Source organism: Vombatus ursinus, unplaced genomic scaffold (genome assembly GCF_900497805.2).
Source record: "Vombatus ursinus unplaced genomic scaffold, bare-nosed wombat genome assembly UNPS02014863.1, whole genome shotgun sequence".
In the NCBI taxonomy this organism is placed as follows: Eukaryota; Metazoa; Chordata; class Mammalia; order Diprotodontia; family Vombatidae; genus Vombatus; species Vombatus ursinus.
Window position 1 is genome coordinate 29,125,502 of NW_020954641.1, and position 16,056 is coordinate 29,141,557.

Genomic DNA, 16,056 nt, shown 5'->3' on the forward strand with positions numbered 1-16,056 from the left:
TCCTTGCTCCCTTATGACCAAGAAGAATTGCTCTGCTTTCCACCTTGAAACTGTGACCCAGAACTTTGTATAAGTAATGAAATTGCGAAACAATGTCAGATTCTATACCCTGTGCTAGCAAAATGTCCCCTGTAATGTTATCTTTTTCTGACCCTGTCCAATTCTATTACCTTTTATGGATTGATATTGCTGCTTTTGCTGCTTCCAAGACCCACCACTAGTTTTACTGCCTCATGGTCTTCAGGTCAGCCTCCCCCACCAGTGTCACAGACCTCTCCTGACAACCTTTTAAATTTCTTGGTCTGAGAAAATGTTTCACTCTTTTATTTTGCTAGACTTGGATTTGTGGCATTTTCAAAAAGGGGAGTGTTGGGAGAGTTTTGCTGGATTGCTGCTTTTAGTCCACCATCTTGGTTCTACCTTCCACCCCACTGGAGATTTTTAAAGATTCCTCTCTTTGACATGCTTAGAAAGGTGATCTTGGTTTTTATGGGAAGAGGGGAGAGAACTGAAGCATGGATAGCACTTTGTATACAGTCATCCAGAGGAGAGGTGAAGTAGGTTACTTAACTGGATTGTTGATTGTGTGGTTGAGAGAACAAAATGGATGGCATATATGTTGTGTTCCTTAAATCAACCATATTCCAGTTCTTTGGTACTATAAAAATCGAAAATTTTATCATGATTCATGATAAAGGACCCATAGCTTGAAGACCCTACTTTTTTTCTCTTTTTATAAAAATGAGACCCTGAACTTCTCCAGATCTGTAATACTTCTACAATTGCCCATGAGCTTGCTACTATTACTTACTAACTCAACATCTATACCACCACCCCAACCCCATTATTTCAGTTGCCTGTGATGTAGTTACAACTCATCAAGGGCAATCGATGCCCTATTAGTATCTCCCTTTTGATCTTGTGTTTCAGTTCTGTAATTGCCATTTTTGTTTTGTCCTTTCTAGTCTAAAGCTTATTCACTATGGGCTCAGATTCTTTAAGAGTCTAGTCAAATGCTCAGATTCTTAAGATCTAGCCACTTGCATTAGCAATACAAATGCTTAGATTCCTTAAGAGTCTGGCCAATATGGCAGATTCTTTAAATCTCATCCACCCTCATTGATGTTCTAATAAACCTTGTCTTTGGCTTAAAAAAAAAAAAAACCAAGATTATTCATGGTAAGGTGTTCATTATATCATGGTAAGTAAAACAGATGCACACACAAAAACAAAATGAATAATTCCATTTCTCTCTCTAGTTCATTATCCCTATTACCTCGACTCTGTAGGTGATGATTCTATCCCTTTTTTTGATCTTCAAAACTTTTCCATATAGACTAAAAAGTTTTTTGTCTTGGTGGTTTTAGCCTTTCTTGCCATTTCCAGTCCATTCTGAACTTTAGGGTTCTTGACACTATTCTTAGAGAAGCATTCCAAATCTTTGTATCCATCCTTCATTACTTGCCTTAGTCTAAATCTTCTGGACATTGAAAAAATAAATTAGTGTAATTAGTTCACAAGGAAGAGTTAAAGGATGATGGGGAGTAGCATGTTTAACAAAGGGGCAGATGTTGTTCAATTATTTTCAGTTGTATATGACTCTTTGTGACCCCATTTAGGGTTTTCTTGGCAGAGATATTGGAATGGTTTGCCAGTTCCATCTCCAGTTCATTTTTCAGATGAGAAAACTAAGACAACAAGGTTAAGTGACTTGCCCAAGTAGGCACAGCTAGTAGGTATCTGAGGTCAGATTTGAACCCAGCAAGAGTAGTCTTCCTGACTCTAGGCCCAGCACTCTATCTATTGAGCCATTTACCTGCTCTTAGTGGAAAGATGAATGGACGGCAATTTCTTAAATTTGTTAAAAACAATGCCTGCATTTATAAACTCTGGGAATATTTTTAAAAAGCAGAGAGATTGTTTATACACTAAGAAATTAGAGTAGCTCTTTTTGTTGTATGAAGTAACTGGAACAAAGGTGATATCTATCAATTGGATACATTATGTTACATGAATATAATGATTCCTTACTATGCCATAAAACATGGCATATATGAAAAATTAAAAGACTTGAAACACTTAAATGAATTGATACTTAGTTAAGTAATAAGAACCAGAAAAAAAATATTCACAATGACTATAAATATCCATGACGTAAATGGAAAGAACCAAAGAATAAAACCTAGAATTGAACAATACATAATTATAGTGATTGGGCTTTACTCTAGGTAAGAGGAGAGAAAATGTCCTTTTTTATATTATTTGAAGAGGTGGAGGATTTCAGGTGTGTAATAGGACATGTATTGTTAGTCATAACTGAGGATTGATTGGATTACCAAATAGCTTCCTTATTTTCTTATTTTAGAGTCTCTGTTACAAGAAGTAGAGAAGAAAGAGGGAATGTTTTTATCAGTGAAGATGATATAAAAGCAAAAGCTTTAAGTTTTTTTAATAGTATTTTCTGCATAAATTAAAAAAGATAAATTAGAAACACAAAACTCCTGTTTATTGATTATTTCCCTTTGAATCCATAATCTTCCCTATAGATAATTTCCCCCTTTGCTCCTTGTTAAGTATTGTTTTTTTCCTTTATCTTCTTAGTTTAATTCTAGTGCATTTCCTATGTTTTCTACACTGACTTCCCTAAGAACTTTATTTCATGAAATGTTTGTGCTTTGTATAAGCTATCAGGAGTCTTCTGTCTAAAATCTAGAGTGTTTCTTAGTCTCTGCCTAGATTTCCTCTCTTTCTCTATTATAAATAGAAAGATAAAGTGATCAAATTCTTTGAAGCTTCCTATCATTTCTACATTATCAAAAAATTGGAGAGAATAAGTTCTAAAATAGGAATTTCCTTCATTGACTCTTTTACCTTTTGGAAGGATATAATTATCATTAAAGCAAGTAAAGAAATTTTCAGCTGTTCTTCTTTGGGCAGAGAAAAATCTCTCAAGCAGATGTATGGTTTATGAATAAAACCCAGAGAGGGAAAGTAATCTGTTCAAGATCACCCAGCTAGTTAGTGACAAAGCTAGAGGACTACAGTTATCCAGACATTCAAATCAAATCAACAAGCAATTATTAAATACCTCTTATACTTGTTGAATTCATTGAATGTCTGAATAGCTAGAGGCCTTCATCTCTACTGTAGCATGCCTTCAAACCAGACTAGTGATCTGTTTCTTGAACCATTTCCTTTTCTGTTACTTCTTTCTATTCTCTTTGTCTATAGCACATTTGGATGATGACATTGCTTCTATTTCAGCATCTTTTGATTTTCATTCAATTGATTCCCATCATGTTTCCCTACTTGGCTTCTTGGATTTTCACAATGCTATCTTCTAAGTTTGTCTTGGTCTTCCCTCAACCATAGTAGCATTTTATGTTCAAATTCTTTTTTGTTATTATTTGCTCACTTTCCCAGCCTATTTCTTCACTTTGAACATTATGTTAAAGTTGGGCTCTGCACACCTGGAAGTGGGCAGCCCCTGTCCCAAGCTTCAGGCTTTTTTTGGTGCTGTTCTTTTCAGAACTAGTTCTGCGGTACTGCAAGTTTTTGGTGCTTTCAAGATGGTATGATCGTGGGAGAAGTATGTCCCCTGCTCTCCTGGTCTGTGCTGTGGTCTTTTCTCTGGAAATGCCCCATGTTCCCTGCAGTCACAAACACTAGCAGTTTTCTTTACCTTGGAACAGAGAGTAGAGCTCCTGATCCCTTTTGGCCCACAACCCTGGAACTGTGACCCAGAATTGTTTGGACAATAGAGTTGCCAATTAGTGTCAGCTGTGTCCAGTGCCATCAAAGAGTCTCCTGTAATCTCTTTCTGATCAGTTGTCTGATCTGCTTATCTTTCTGGGCTGAGAGTTCCTCCATTTTGATTTCTTTATGTTAGGTTCACTGGTTCATCTGTCTTTTTACCTATTCATCATGAATTTGTATATTGACACCTGAGGCCCCAGGTTTTATTTCCATTTCTATTTGTAGGTATTTCTTTTTTCCTGCAAATTTCTGAGCAATTCTAATTCCTATTTCACATGTCAGCCTTTAAAATATTTGAAGATAATTATCTTGTCCCTCATAAGTCTTCTCTTTTCTAGGGTAAAAATTATGAGTTTTTCTTAACTGAATCTTTTAGGACATGATATGAAGTCCCCTCACCAGTTTCACTGCCTTCTTCTGGGTGTGCTATGACTTGTCAATATCTTTTCTTAAGTGTTTTGCTAGAATTAATCACAATACTCCAGATAGAATCTGACTAGAAGATCGTGGCTGTGTTCACACATTCAAAATGTAGAGCTGAAAAGAGCATTGGGCAGAGTTAATACCCTAATGAAGAAACTTTTTATACGGCCTTTGACAAGTCACTTCCCTCCTGAGGGTTTTATCTGTGAAATTAATAAGTTTGACTAGATAGACTTTTAATCCATTTTAGAGTTCTATAGTCTTTTCTAGTTCTGACATACTGTTCTATGTTCTCAGATTCATTCCAATTCTAATATTCTCTGTCTTGGGGTATCTTCAATTTCTAATAGTTTACATTCAAAGGTCCCTTCCAGCTCTGGCTGCTATCTTCTAATATAGATACAACTGTATTTTATCTAACTAAAAATTACCTAGTAATATGTCAAAATACCTTACAAGATCTTTTATTAAAATTTTTATTTTTTTAAATATGTTTAATTCTGATATTATATTTTAAAGGTTGTCATTGGAAAACATAGATCTTTAATTGCTGGTTTCCTTCTTCTCTCTTGTCTTGGATTCCTGTGAAATGTTGAATTAATTGATCCCAAAAGTCCAGTCATGGAAGAATAATGGCTTTTCATCAACTCCAGCCATACACTGACAGCAACACTTCAGGGGTTAGCAATTTATTTCCTCTGTTCTCTTATGTCATCAACATCTTGTTTTCTGGACTCCCATCAGGAGGTAGGAACAAGATTATTTTGTACTCTTGTTAGTTAAGGGACATACACTGCAGCATAATTTAGAAGGCCCTGTGTATGTGGAAAGAAATGGAGTACTCCAAGGGGCCAGCCTACTCATTTGCTTTTCATTCATAGACTTTATCTGGAATTGGTTTATGGGAAGCTAACTATGACATTTCTATAGATAGTGAGGTGCCTTTAACATAGAGAGCTTATCTGGAAACTATAAACAGAGAGTCTTGAAACTGTAAGGAATCTTAAAACATAGAATTCAGATCTGGAAAAGACTTTAGAACATAGATGATTAGAGATGGCCTTGGTCTTTGAATATGACCATATGTTGTAAAACAAGAAGAGATCTTAGGATATTAAACACAAAATTTTCAAAGATCTATAAGAAATTGCCTAGTTTAGCCCTTTCATTTTAATTGTTTAATTTTATTTTTATTTATGCCTTTGCTTTTATTTCACATCCATTAACAGAATAAATTATTTCCCCATCTCCTGTGTAGCAAGCTTTCTTTTGTAAAAAGAAAACAGTTCAGAAAAATCAACCAATAAGTGACTAAATATGAACGTATGTACAATATTCCACACTTACAGTTTTCCTCCTTTGTAATTGAGAAAGGTGTATATTCTCAATGGCTCTCCAGTGGCAAGCTTGCTCATTATAATTACACCACATTCACTTTTGCTTCATTGTTTTTTCCATTTAAATTCTATTCTTTGTATATGTTTTCTTATTTTTACTTACTTCATCTGTCATGAATTAAAATGCAATTTTCCTTATTTCTTTGTATTCTTCACCTTTATTGATTCTTTTTTAATCTATTTTTTACAATGCCTGGATTTTCCTATCAACCCTGTCAGAGAGTCATCCATTATAACAAATCATTTTAAAAGGAAAAAAAAAGAGGAAAAAAATCAATATAACCGACTGATACATTGAAAAAATCTGATGTTATAGTCAAAGTTCCACACCTACAAATTCCAGCCTATACCAAGGCAGGTGGGAAGGTGTCTTGTCTGATTTCTTCTTTGGGGCCAAACTTTTTCTTTGCAATTTCACAACATTCTCTTTCAATTGTTTTTTAGTTGAATATTGTCTTTTCCATGGGCATTATTGTGTCCATTTGTAATATTGTTTTCCTGACTCTTACTTTACTTTGAATCAGCTCATGTAAATTATTCAATACTTCCCTGAATTTATTACATGTATTTTCTTTATTTCTTTTGACACAAAATACTCCATGACATTTATATGCTACAATTTATTTAGCATTTCCCAATTGAGTGATATCAACTTTGTTTTTGATTCTTTGTTGCCACAAAAAGGGTAGTTAATATTTTGGTGAGTCTTGATTGATTGTTTTTGTCAAATACCTTGGGGGTATGTGAATAGGAGTTGAATTTTTGGGTAAAAAGGTTATAGACCTTTCAGCAACTTTATTTGTGTGATTTCAAATTACTTTTCAGGATAGTTATACCAATACACACCTCCTCCAAGCAACATACTAGTTTGCCTGTCTTTCTATAACCCCTTAAAAATTGACTATCTTGTCTTTTGTCAACTGTGAATTTTCTGGTTGAAAGGCAAAACTTCAGGGTTGTTTTGATTTGCATTTCTCTTATTATTAAAAATTTGAAATGCTATTTCAATAATATTTCAATATTATTAATATTTTGCAATTTTTCTTTCAAAAACTTTTTGATTAACTGATTATTAGGGAATGTATGTCAGTCTTATATTTTTGTTAGTTGCCTACATCTCAAATATCAGATCGTTTTCTAAGATACTTAATATAATTTTCCCGGTCAGGTATTTTCCTTATTCTAGTGCATTAATTTCATTTAGACAAAAGCTTTTCAATTTTACTATAATGAAAATTGTCTATTATATATTCTAATTGTAAAATGTGTGTACATGTGTGCTAAAAGTATGAAAAGTTGAAAACTTGAAGAACTTCAACATGATTGACACACAGGAAATGAGAGAGTATGAGAGGGTGTGATATGACTTCTTTTAATGTCTACTGAATGAGCTGTTCTTTCTGACTTGGTGATCTTTGATATATTTCCCTATTCCCCTACACATGTCACAGAGAACTAGGGACTAGTAATGGCCTTGCTTCATTATGTCAATATATAAGTACTGTAGTACTGAACTACTGCACACACATATATCCCACCCAAAGGGGAAAAGAACATTCTCAGTCCCACACTCATAACCTATCCATACACTATCATATGCAAAATATATACAGAACATATGCAAGGTGATTTGAGATAGGAGGAAGGCACTAAAAGCTGAGAGGTGAGGATCAGCGAAGTCTTTTACAATTTTTTTGAATAGTATTTTATTTTCTCCCCAGTTACATGTCAAGAAAGTTTTTAGCATTCATTTTATTAGATTTTGAGTTCCAAATTTTTCTTCCTCCATCCCTCCACTTGTGTGAATATGGTAGGCAGTGTGATATAGTTTATACATGTAGTATCAAGTAAAATATTTCCATATTAGTCACAGTTGTAAAAAATAAACAAATCAAAAGAAAAAAAGATGAAAAAGAATAAAGTAAGTGGAAAAAGTACATTTCAGTCTGCATTCAAAGTCTGTCAGTTCTTTATCTGGATGTGGATAGTATTTTCCTTCATGAATCCTTTGTACTTGTCTTAGATAATTGTTTTGCTGAGAGGAGCTGAGTCATTCCTAGTTGATCATCAAACAATGTTGCTGATACTGTGTACAATGTTTTCCTGGTTCTACTCATTTTACTTTGCATCAGTTCATGCACTTATTTCCAGGTTTTTCTGAAATCTGTCTGTTCATTATTTCTTATTGTACAATAATATTCTATTACATTCCTATACTACAGTTTGTTCAGCCATTCCTCAATTGATGGGCATTCTCCCAATTTCCAATATTTTGCCACCACAAAAGGGGCTGCTGTAAATATTTTTGCACATGCAGGTCCTTTTTTCCTTTTTCATGATGTCTTTGGGATACAGATCTAGTAGTGGTATTGTTGGATCAAAGGGTATGCACAATTTTGTAACCTTTAGGGCATAGCTCCAAATTGTTCTCCAGAATGGTTGGATTAGTTCACAATTCCATCAACAATGCATTTCTGTCCCAGTTTTCCCACATCTCCAACATTTGTCTTTTTCCCTTCCTATCATATTAGCCAATCTGATATATGTGAGGTGGTACCTCAGAGTTGTTTTAATTTGTATTTCCCTAATCAATAGTGTTTTAGAGCACTTCTTCATATGCCTATAGATAGTTTTGATTTCTTCATCTGAAAACTGCCTGTTCATGTCCTTTGACCATTTATCAATTGGGGAATGGCTTACATTTTTGTAAATTTGACTCACTTCTTTCTACATTTAAGAAATGAGGCCTTTATCAGAGACACTTCCTGTAAAGATTGTTTACCATTTTCTCCTTTCCTTCTAATCTTGTTTGCATTGGTTTTGTTTATATAAAAGTTTTTAAATATAATATAATCAAAATTATCTATTTAACATTTCATAATGTTCTCTATCTCTTGTTTGGTCATGAATTATTTCCCTCCCCATAGATCTGATAGATAGATCTTATGTCCTTTATGTGACCCCCTTTATGTCTAAATAATGCCAAAATTCTATCATATCTAACTTTTCTAATATTCTATTCACCCCCTCAGTTTCTTATTTTTGGTTGGATTTATCAAGTTCTGAGAGATGGCAGTTGAGGTCCCCCACTAGTATAGTTTTACTGTCTATTTCTTCCTATAATTCACTTAATTTCTCCTTTAAGAATTTGAATGCTATACGACTTGGTGTATATATTGCTTCATTGTCTATGGTACATTTTAGCAAGATGTTGTTTCCTTCCTTATGTCTTTTAATTAAGTCTATTTTTGCTTTTACTTTGTCTGAGATCAGGATTGCTACCCCTGCATTTTTAACTTCAGCTGAAGCATATTAGATTCTGCTCCAGTCCCTTACCTTTACTCTCTGTGTATGCCTCTGTTTCAAGTGTGTTTCTTGTAAACAACATATTCTAGGATTCTGCTTTATTTATTTATTTATTTATTTATTTATTTGTTTGTTTGTTTGTTTGTTTGTTTGTTTGTTTATTTATTTTTGGTGAGGCAACTGGGACTAAGTGACTTGCCCAGAGTCACACAGCTAGTAAGTGTTATGTGTCTGAGGCCAGATTTGAACTCAGGTCCTCCTGATTCCAGGGACTGTGCTGTATCCACTATGCCACCTCACTGCCCCTAGCATTCTGCTTTTTCATCCACTCTGCTATCCACTTCCATTTTATGGCAGAGTTCATCCCATTCATATGTCTGCTATGATTACTACCTGTGTAATTCCCTCCATCCTATTCTTCCTCCTATTTGTCCCCTCTCTCCTTTCACTCTTGCCCTCCTCACCTGTGTTTTGCATCTGTCTACCACCTCCTCTGCTCTGCCCTATCTTCTGTCAGTCACCCCATACCCTTTACTTAATCTCCTCCCATTCTACTTCCTCATTGGGTAAGCTAGATTTCCATATTCCTCTAATTATGTATATGATTCCCTCTTTGAGTTAATGCTGATGAGAGTAAGGTTCAAGTGATGTTTGTTGCTCACCTCTTTATCTTCCCCATTAACTGTAATAAGTCTTTTATGACTCATGTGAAAGAATTTACTCCATTCTACCTCTCCCTTTCTTCTGCACCCAGTGTACTCCTCTTTCTCATCCCTTAATTTTTTATGTCATTCCTTCAAATTCACCTTATACCCATACCTTGTATATTTATTTTAGCTGTATTGTTAGTAATGCAACTCTTAAGAATTACACGTATCATCTTCCCACGTAGGGATGTAAATAGTTTAACTCTGTTGAATCCTTTATGTCTTCTTTTCCCTTTTTTTTTTTAACCTATTTATGCTTCCCTTTGGGTTTGATATTAAAGGTCAAATTTTTTGTTTAGTTCTGATGTTCTTATGAAAACTTGAAATCCTTCTATTATATCAAATGACCATTTTTTCCCTTGATATATTATGCTTAATTTTGTCAGGTAAGTGATTCTTGGTTGTAGTCTTAAGCTCCTTTGCCTTCCAGAATATCATGTTCCATGACCTCCAATCCTTTAATGTTGTAGCTACTCAGTCCTGTGTAATCCTAATTGTGACTCCCTGATATTTGAATTGTTTCTTTTTAGCCATTTGTAGAATTTTTTTCCTTGACCTGATAGTTCTGAAATTTGCCTATAATATTCCTTGAAGTTTTTATTTTGGGATCTCTTTCCTGAGGTGATCAGTGGGTTTTTTCAATGCCTATTTTGCCCTCTGGTTCCAGGACCTCAGGGTAATTTTTCTTGATAATTTCTTGAAAGATGCTGTCCAGGTCCTCTTTTTGATTATGGCTTTCATGTAGCCCAATGATTCTGGTATTGTCTCATCTGCATCTATTTTCCAGGTTAGTTCTTTTTCCCATGCAGTATTTTACATTTTCTTCCATTTTTTTCATTCTTTTGAATTCGATTGATTCTTGCTATCTCATAGTCATTCTCTTCCATTTGCCCAATTCTAACTTTTTTAAGGTGTTGTTTTCCTCAATTAGCTTTTGTACTTTCTTTTCCATTTCACCAATTGTACTCTTTAAAGGAATTGTTTTCCTTAGTGGATTTTTATATCTTCTTTTCTATTTGGCCAATTTTTAAGCAGTTTTTGAAACTGTTGATCCTTTTTTCTTAATTCTTTTACATCACGCTCATTTCTTCTCCCATTTTTCTTCTATCTCTCTTATGTGATTCTTAAGCTCCTTTTTGAGCTCTTGCATGAATTCTTTCTGGGCTTGTGATCATTTCCCATTTTCTTTGGGGTTTTGCCCATGTGTGTTTTGACATTATTGTCCTCTTCTGAGTCTGTATCTCAGTCTTCCCCGTCATCATAATAATTTTCTCTGATAAGATTCTTTTTTTTTGCTGTTTTTTGCTCATCTTTTTTTTTTTGCCTTGTTCCTTTCTTTTAAATTTGAGCTCTGCACGTGGTGTGGACAAGGCACTGTCTAAGCCTTCTTGTACCAGGGGATACAGGACCTGGCTGTTTACCTGGTGTTATATTGATGTTGCCCTCAGGCCCCTGGGGGACTCTTGTTTCTGGGGATGTGCTGAGGGGTAGGGTGGGAGGACTGGCACTGCTGGAGGCTATAGGGCTGCTGAGCTGAGGTCATACTGGTGGTGTCTGGTGTGTGCTGTGGCCTGTTGGAGTGTTTCTGAACTTCCTTAATGCCACACTGAAGCACGTGGAGGTCTGGCCACAGGAGGATGCCTGTTTGTCTAGAGTTGTGCTGACACATTTGGAAGTCTGGCTTAAATTCTTTTCATGCTGGAGGATGCCTGTTTATCCAGGGCTACACTGAAATACATGGTGGTTCTTGGATCTGGAGTCTACCAATCCCCCTGGCTATGCTAAGGCACATGGGGGTTCCTGGTGTTGGTGTTTACCTGCTCCACCACACTGGGTCTCAGGATCTCATGTTGGTTTGCTGAGGTTGGGTTTGCTGCTGGTTTTCTCCAGTAAAGTCTTTATATGGAGAGCAGTATTCAAGTTAAGTTTTTTTTTTTGGGGGGGGGATTGGGGTTCAGTGACCTGCCCAGAGTCACACAGCTAATGAGTGTTATGTGTCTGAAGCCAAACTTGAACTCAGGTCCTCCTGACTCCAGGACCAGTGTACTATCCTTTGCACCACCTAGCTGCCCCTTCAAGTTGAGTTTTGAAGGAGACAAAGGATTTGATTCTAGGAGATAGAATTGATGAAGGAGAGAATTACAGGTATGTAGGCTCCCCAATACAAAGACATAGAGATGGGAAATTAAGTATCATATATATATGGAAAAGTAAGAAGTCTAATTTGACTGGATCACATAGTGTGTGAGAGGGTGATATGAAATAAGACTGGAAAAGTATGTTGTGGCCAACTTTTGAAGGCTTTATGTGCCAAATAGAGAAATTTATATTTGATTCCAGAGGTAAAAGGAAGCTACTGGAGTTTACTGAGAAGGTGAGTAACATGGTGACATCTGCACCTTAGGAAACTTACCTTGGCAGCTGTCAGGAGAATGGATTATAACTGAGAGAGTGTTGAGGAAGAGAAACCAATTAGGATACTATTGCAATAGCCTAGAAGAAAGGCTTAAACTAGAATGGTGGCTCTTTGGGTGAAGAGAAGGGGATGTATTCAAGATACATTGAGGAGGTAGAAATGACAATTTTTACCAACTAAATGTCTATGTGGGGTGACTAAAAGTTGAGACTTCCACTAAGGTTGATAAACTTGTTAATTAGAAGCATGGTGGTGTCTTCAAGAGAAACAGGAAAGGTAGGAAAGGTCATGTGTTTTCTGTGCAGTGAGAAGAATGCTTCTGTTTTAGGATATTTTTAATTAGAGACGTCTGTAGACCATTCAATTTGCAACTCCTAACAGTTGGAGATATTTGACAAAACTATTACCTCCAGATCAGGAGAGACTATGGTTATCTATGTGAATCTGGGAGTCATCCGCAGAGTAGTGCTTATTAAATGCATGGGTGCCAATGATGTTATCGAGTGAGGGTATAGATAGAAGATGGGGGACTAGGACACACCCTTAGGGTATACTCACAGTTAGTAGGGCATAATAGTTATAGGGCTATAGCTTTATAATATATAATATGTTAATAGTTATGGAGCCAGCTATAGAGACTAAGGAACATCCTATCTCAATAGGAAGCTATAAATATCAGTCCTATCCTATCTAGATGAGAAGAGAACCAAGGTATAGCAGTGTCATTAAATCCCAGAAAAAAAAGAGAGTAACTAGGAGGGAATATGGTTAACAGTGTCAAATACTGCGGAGAAATCAAGAAGGATGAGGATTGAGAAAAGGCTAACACATTTGCCAATTAATAGATCATTGGTGACTTTGGAAAGAACAATTTTAGTTGAGTGATAAATTGGAAAAACAGATTCAGAAGAGTTGACAAGTAAGTTACCTTCCTGGGGTCATTTTTAGGGGCTTAAGAATTCCACTGATGAAAAAAGGGATTGAATCTAAAGTATTAAGTTCCAATTTCTAGATGGATTAATTCACCAATTAATGACATATGTTTCTACTTTACATTTCAAAGAGTTAATCATAGCTCACATTTATATAGCATTTTATATCATCTAAATCACTTTCCTCACAATAGCCTTATGAAGTTGGTAGTGCAAACATAGGCTAATGAAAGGACTGAAGTGTAGTAGGGAAAGTGACTTGCCCAAGGTTAACACAGCTTGCAAGTGACAGATAAATCTAGTGTCATTTTATCATACTTCTGATAACACTCAGAATTATTGACATCTCTACTTTTTATAAGTTCTCGAGTTTGTGCTATGTACCTCCTTGTAATGGAAACCTCTGACTCTCTAGTTATAGTAATTACATAGGTCTGATAGAAAGGAACACATATCTCTAGGAACAAAAACAAAACAAAACAAAATAGAAACAAGCTCAGCTGGTAATATTCAGATGAATCAGTTTAGATTTAATCTGATTTTTACTAAATCATCACCTTTCTAGTTCTGGTGCATACACAATGTGCATTATTTCTAGAATAGCCTAACATTTCACCCCAAATTGGCACCTGGGAACATTCTCATCTACTACATGATGACACAGAGTCATCTAGTCAGAGAATACCAGAGTGGGAAGGCATCTTGGAGATCTTAAATTCTAATTCCATCATTTTAGAGATGAGGAAGCTGGACCTCATGAAAGCAAAATGACTTGCCCTAGAGGAACATTTGGTTCAGTGGGAAGAACATTCATTTTGGATTCAGATAACCAAAATCAGGCATTAAAATCCTGTCTCTGTCAATGCTACCAATATGGGACCTTAAGAATATGACTTATCCTCTCTAGGCCTCGTTTCCTCACGTACAAAATGAAAGTGTTGGACTACAAACATCTACAGCTTGAAATCTATGATCCTAAGTGGCAAATCTAGATTGGAAGATGAGAAAAGCTGAGAATGAAATGTCTGAAATGGTCTTCTGTACACACATATACTACATTCATTCAGAATATAACACTCTTTTGAATTATCACATTCCAAAGAGAAACTTTGTCTCACTACTTAGTTCTATCTAAGACTAATTGATCTCTTTTCCATTATATAATTCATGTAATTGCTGACAGCAGCAATGCCAGTAAAATTATTAGCTTTTTGTTCTGGTTTTTCCCTGAAGGCCTAGAACTGTGGCTACCATTGCAACAGAAGGTGCTTCCTGAATTTTCCCCAGCTTACACTGCTGGAAATTCACTGTTGCCCTTGTTATACAAAGAAGATCTAGTGAAATTGTTTTCCTCTTGGCTTATTGATAGAATGGAAGGCTTGGGAATCAATTATGTGTAAACAATTCAGACATTCCACACAATCCCTCCATGTCTTTTCTGCTTGTCAATGATGGGGATCTTAGGTTGCTCGTTGTTTTTGTTTGCCTATTTGTTTTTGTTTTTGTACAGGATAGAAAGGGAAAGGTTGGTAGTCTGGCACTGAAATGTAAAGAAGCTAATTCCTTTTTTTTCTTTTTTTTGAGGAGAGGAGAGGAGAGGAGACTTCTAACTCTTTCAAGAATCCTTGGAGGGCAAAGGAGCAAAATATTGTTTGCCAACTGGTCATGTTTCCTATTTAGGCAGACACTGGGATTCAATTAGGAAGTAAATAGTCATCAGTTCCCAGGCCAGGTTTCTATGGCTACCTGGTCAATATCTGACTGCAGGTGCCTTTCATGTTTCCTTTTCCCACTAGGAATCCTTCAATGGTTTGAGGTATTATATGCTCTCTCCTGCTTCCCTATGTATGTGTGACTTAGTGCTGCCAAGTTCCCAGATAATCATAACCCCCTTTGTCTGTATATCGATTTAGAATTTATAGAACACTTCTACATATATTATAGCTAAGTAAGTTCTAATTAGTGCTAAAAAGAAATCCCCCAGGAGAGGTCTCTTTATTTGAATTTGTACTTTATATTTCCATTGGGCTGGAGCCAATTACTGCATTTTACATAATTATAACTTCAAATATTGTGAATTCAAATAGATTAAATAACTTAGGAGAATTAATTGTTCAATGAAATAATTAATCAAAAGTACTTATTAAGCACCTACTATGTGCCAGGCAATGTGTTAAGCATTGGTACTAATCAGAAACTATCTTTACTTCATGTTTGATTCATTCATTTATTTTCACTTGTTCAATAAACACTAAATGTAGGCATTTAATTTAATGTAGGCTCTATGTAGAGCATTGGGTTGGCCTTCTAAACTACCCTGTGAGAGAATCAAGGCAGGGGTTATGTCTTCTTCACCTTAATTATGGAGGAACTGTTGTTCAGAGAGGTAAAAGGAATTGCCCACAGTAACAGTGAAAGAACTATTATTTCATTGTAACATGGGAAAATTGAGGCTGATAGAAGTGAAATGACTTGCCTATAGTTTCATAGGGAGTGAGTGGCAGAGTTGAGTCTCTTCATTTTCCATATCTAATCTTTGTGTCACTATTTCATACTAGCAATTTCCATATCAAATTTCATAAAGATTACAAAAATTCAAAATGATCTCAGCAGGTTTATTCAAATAAGATGAAATTTAATAGAGATATAATTATATATGTGTATATATATAATATATATCCAAACACACACACACACACACACACACACATATATAATCAACTGCATGAGAATAATGTTTGTTGGAAAGGTGTGAGTAGATAGCAGTTCATCTAAAAAATCTTAGGGTTTTTCTTGCTGATATTTTTATTTTGTTTTCTTTCACTTTTTTCTTCTTTTACTGTAAACTCAACATGAGTATGATATGGCAGATTGAAGAACTAATGTTATGCTAAGCTGCATTAAGAGACACCTGTTGATTAGGACAAGGGAGGTGATAGCTCTGTTCTCCTCTGCCCTGCGCAGACAAAATGTGAGTAGTGTTAAATTCCTAGTGTTTCACTTTAGGAAGAATTTTAATAAGTTAGATTCATCCAGAATAATATGCTCAGAATGATGAAAGACCTCAAGATCAGACTATATGATTAGTCTAGGTAAGAGAAAGCTTTATAGTTACATGC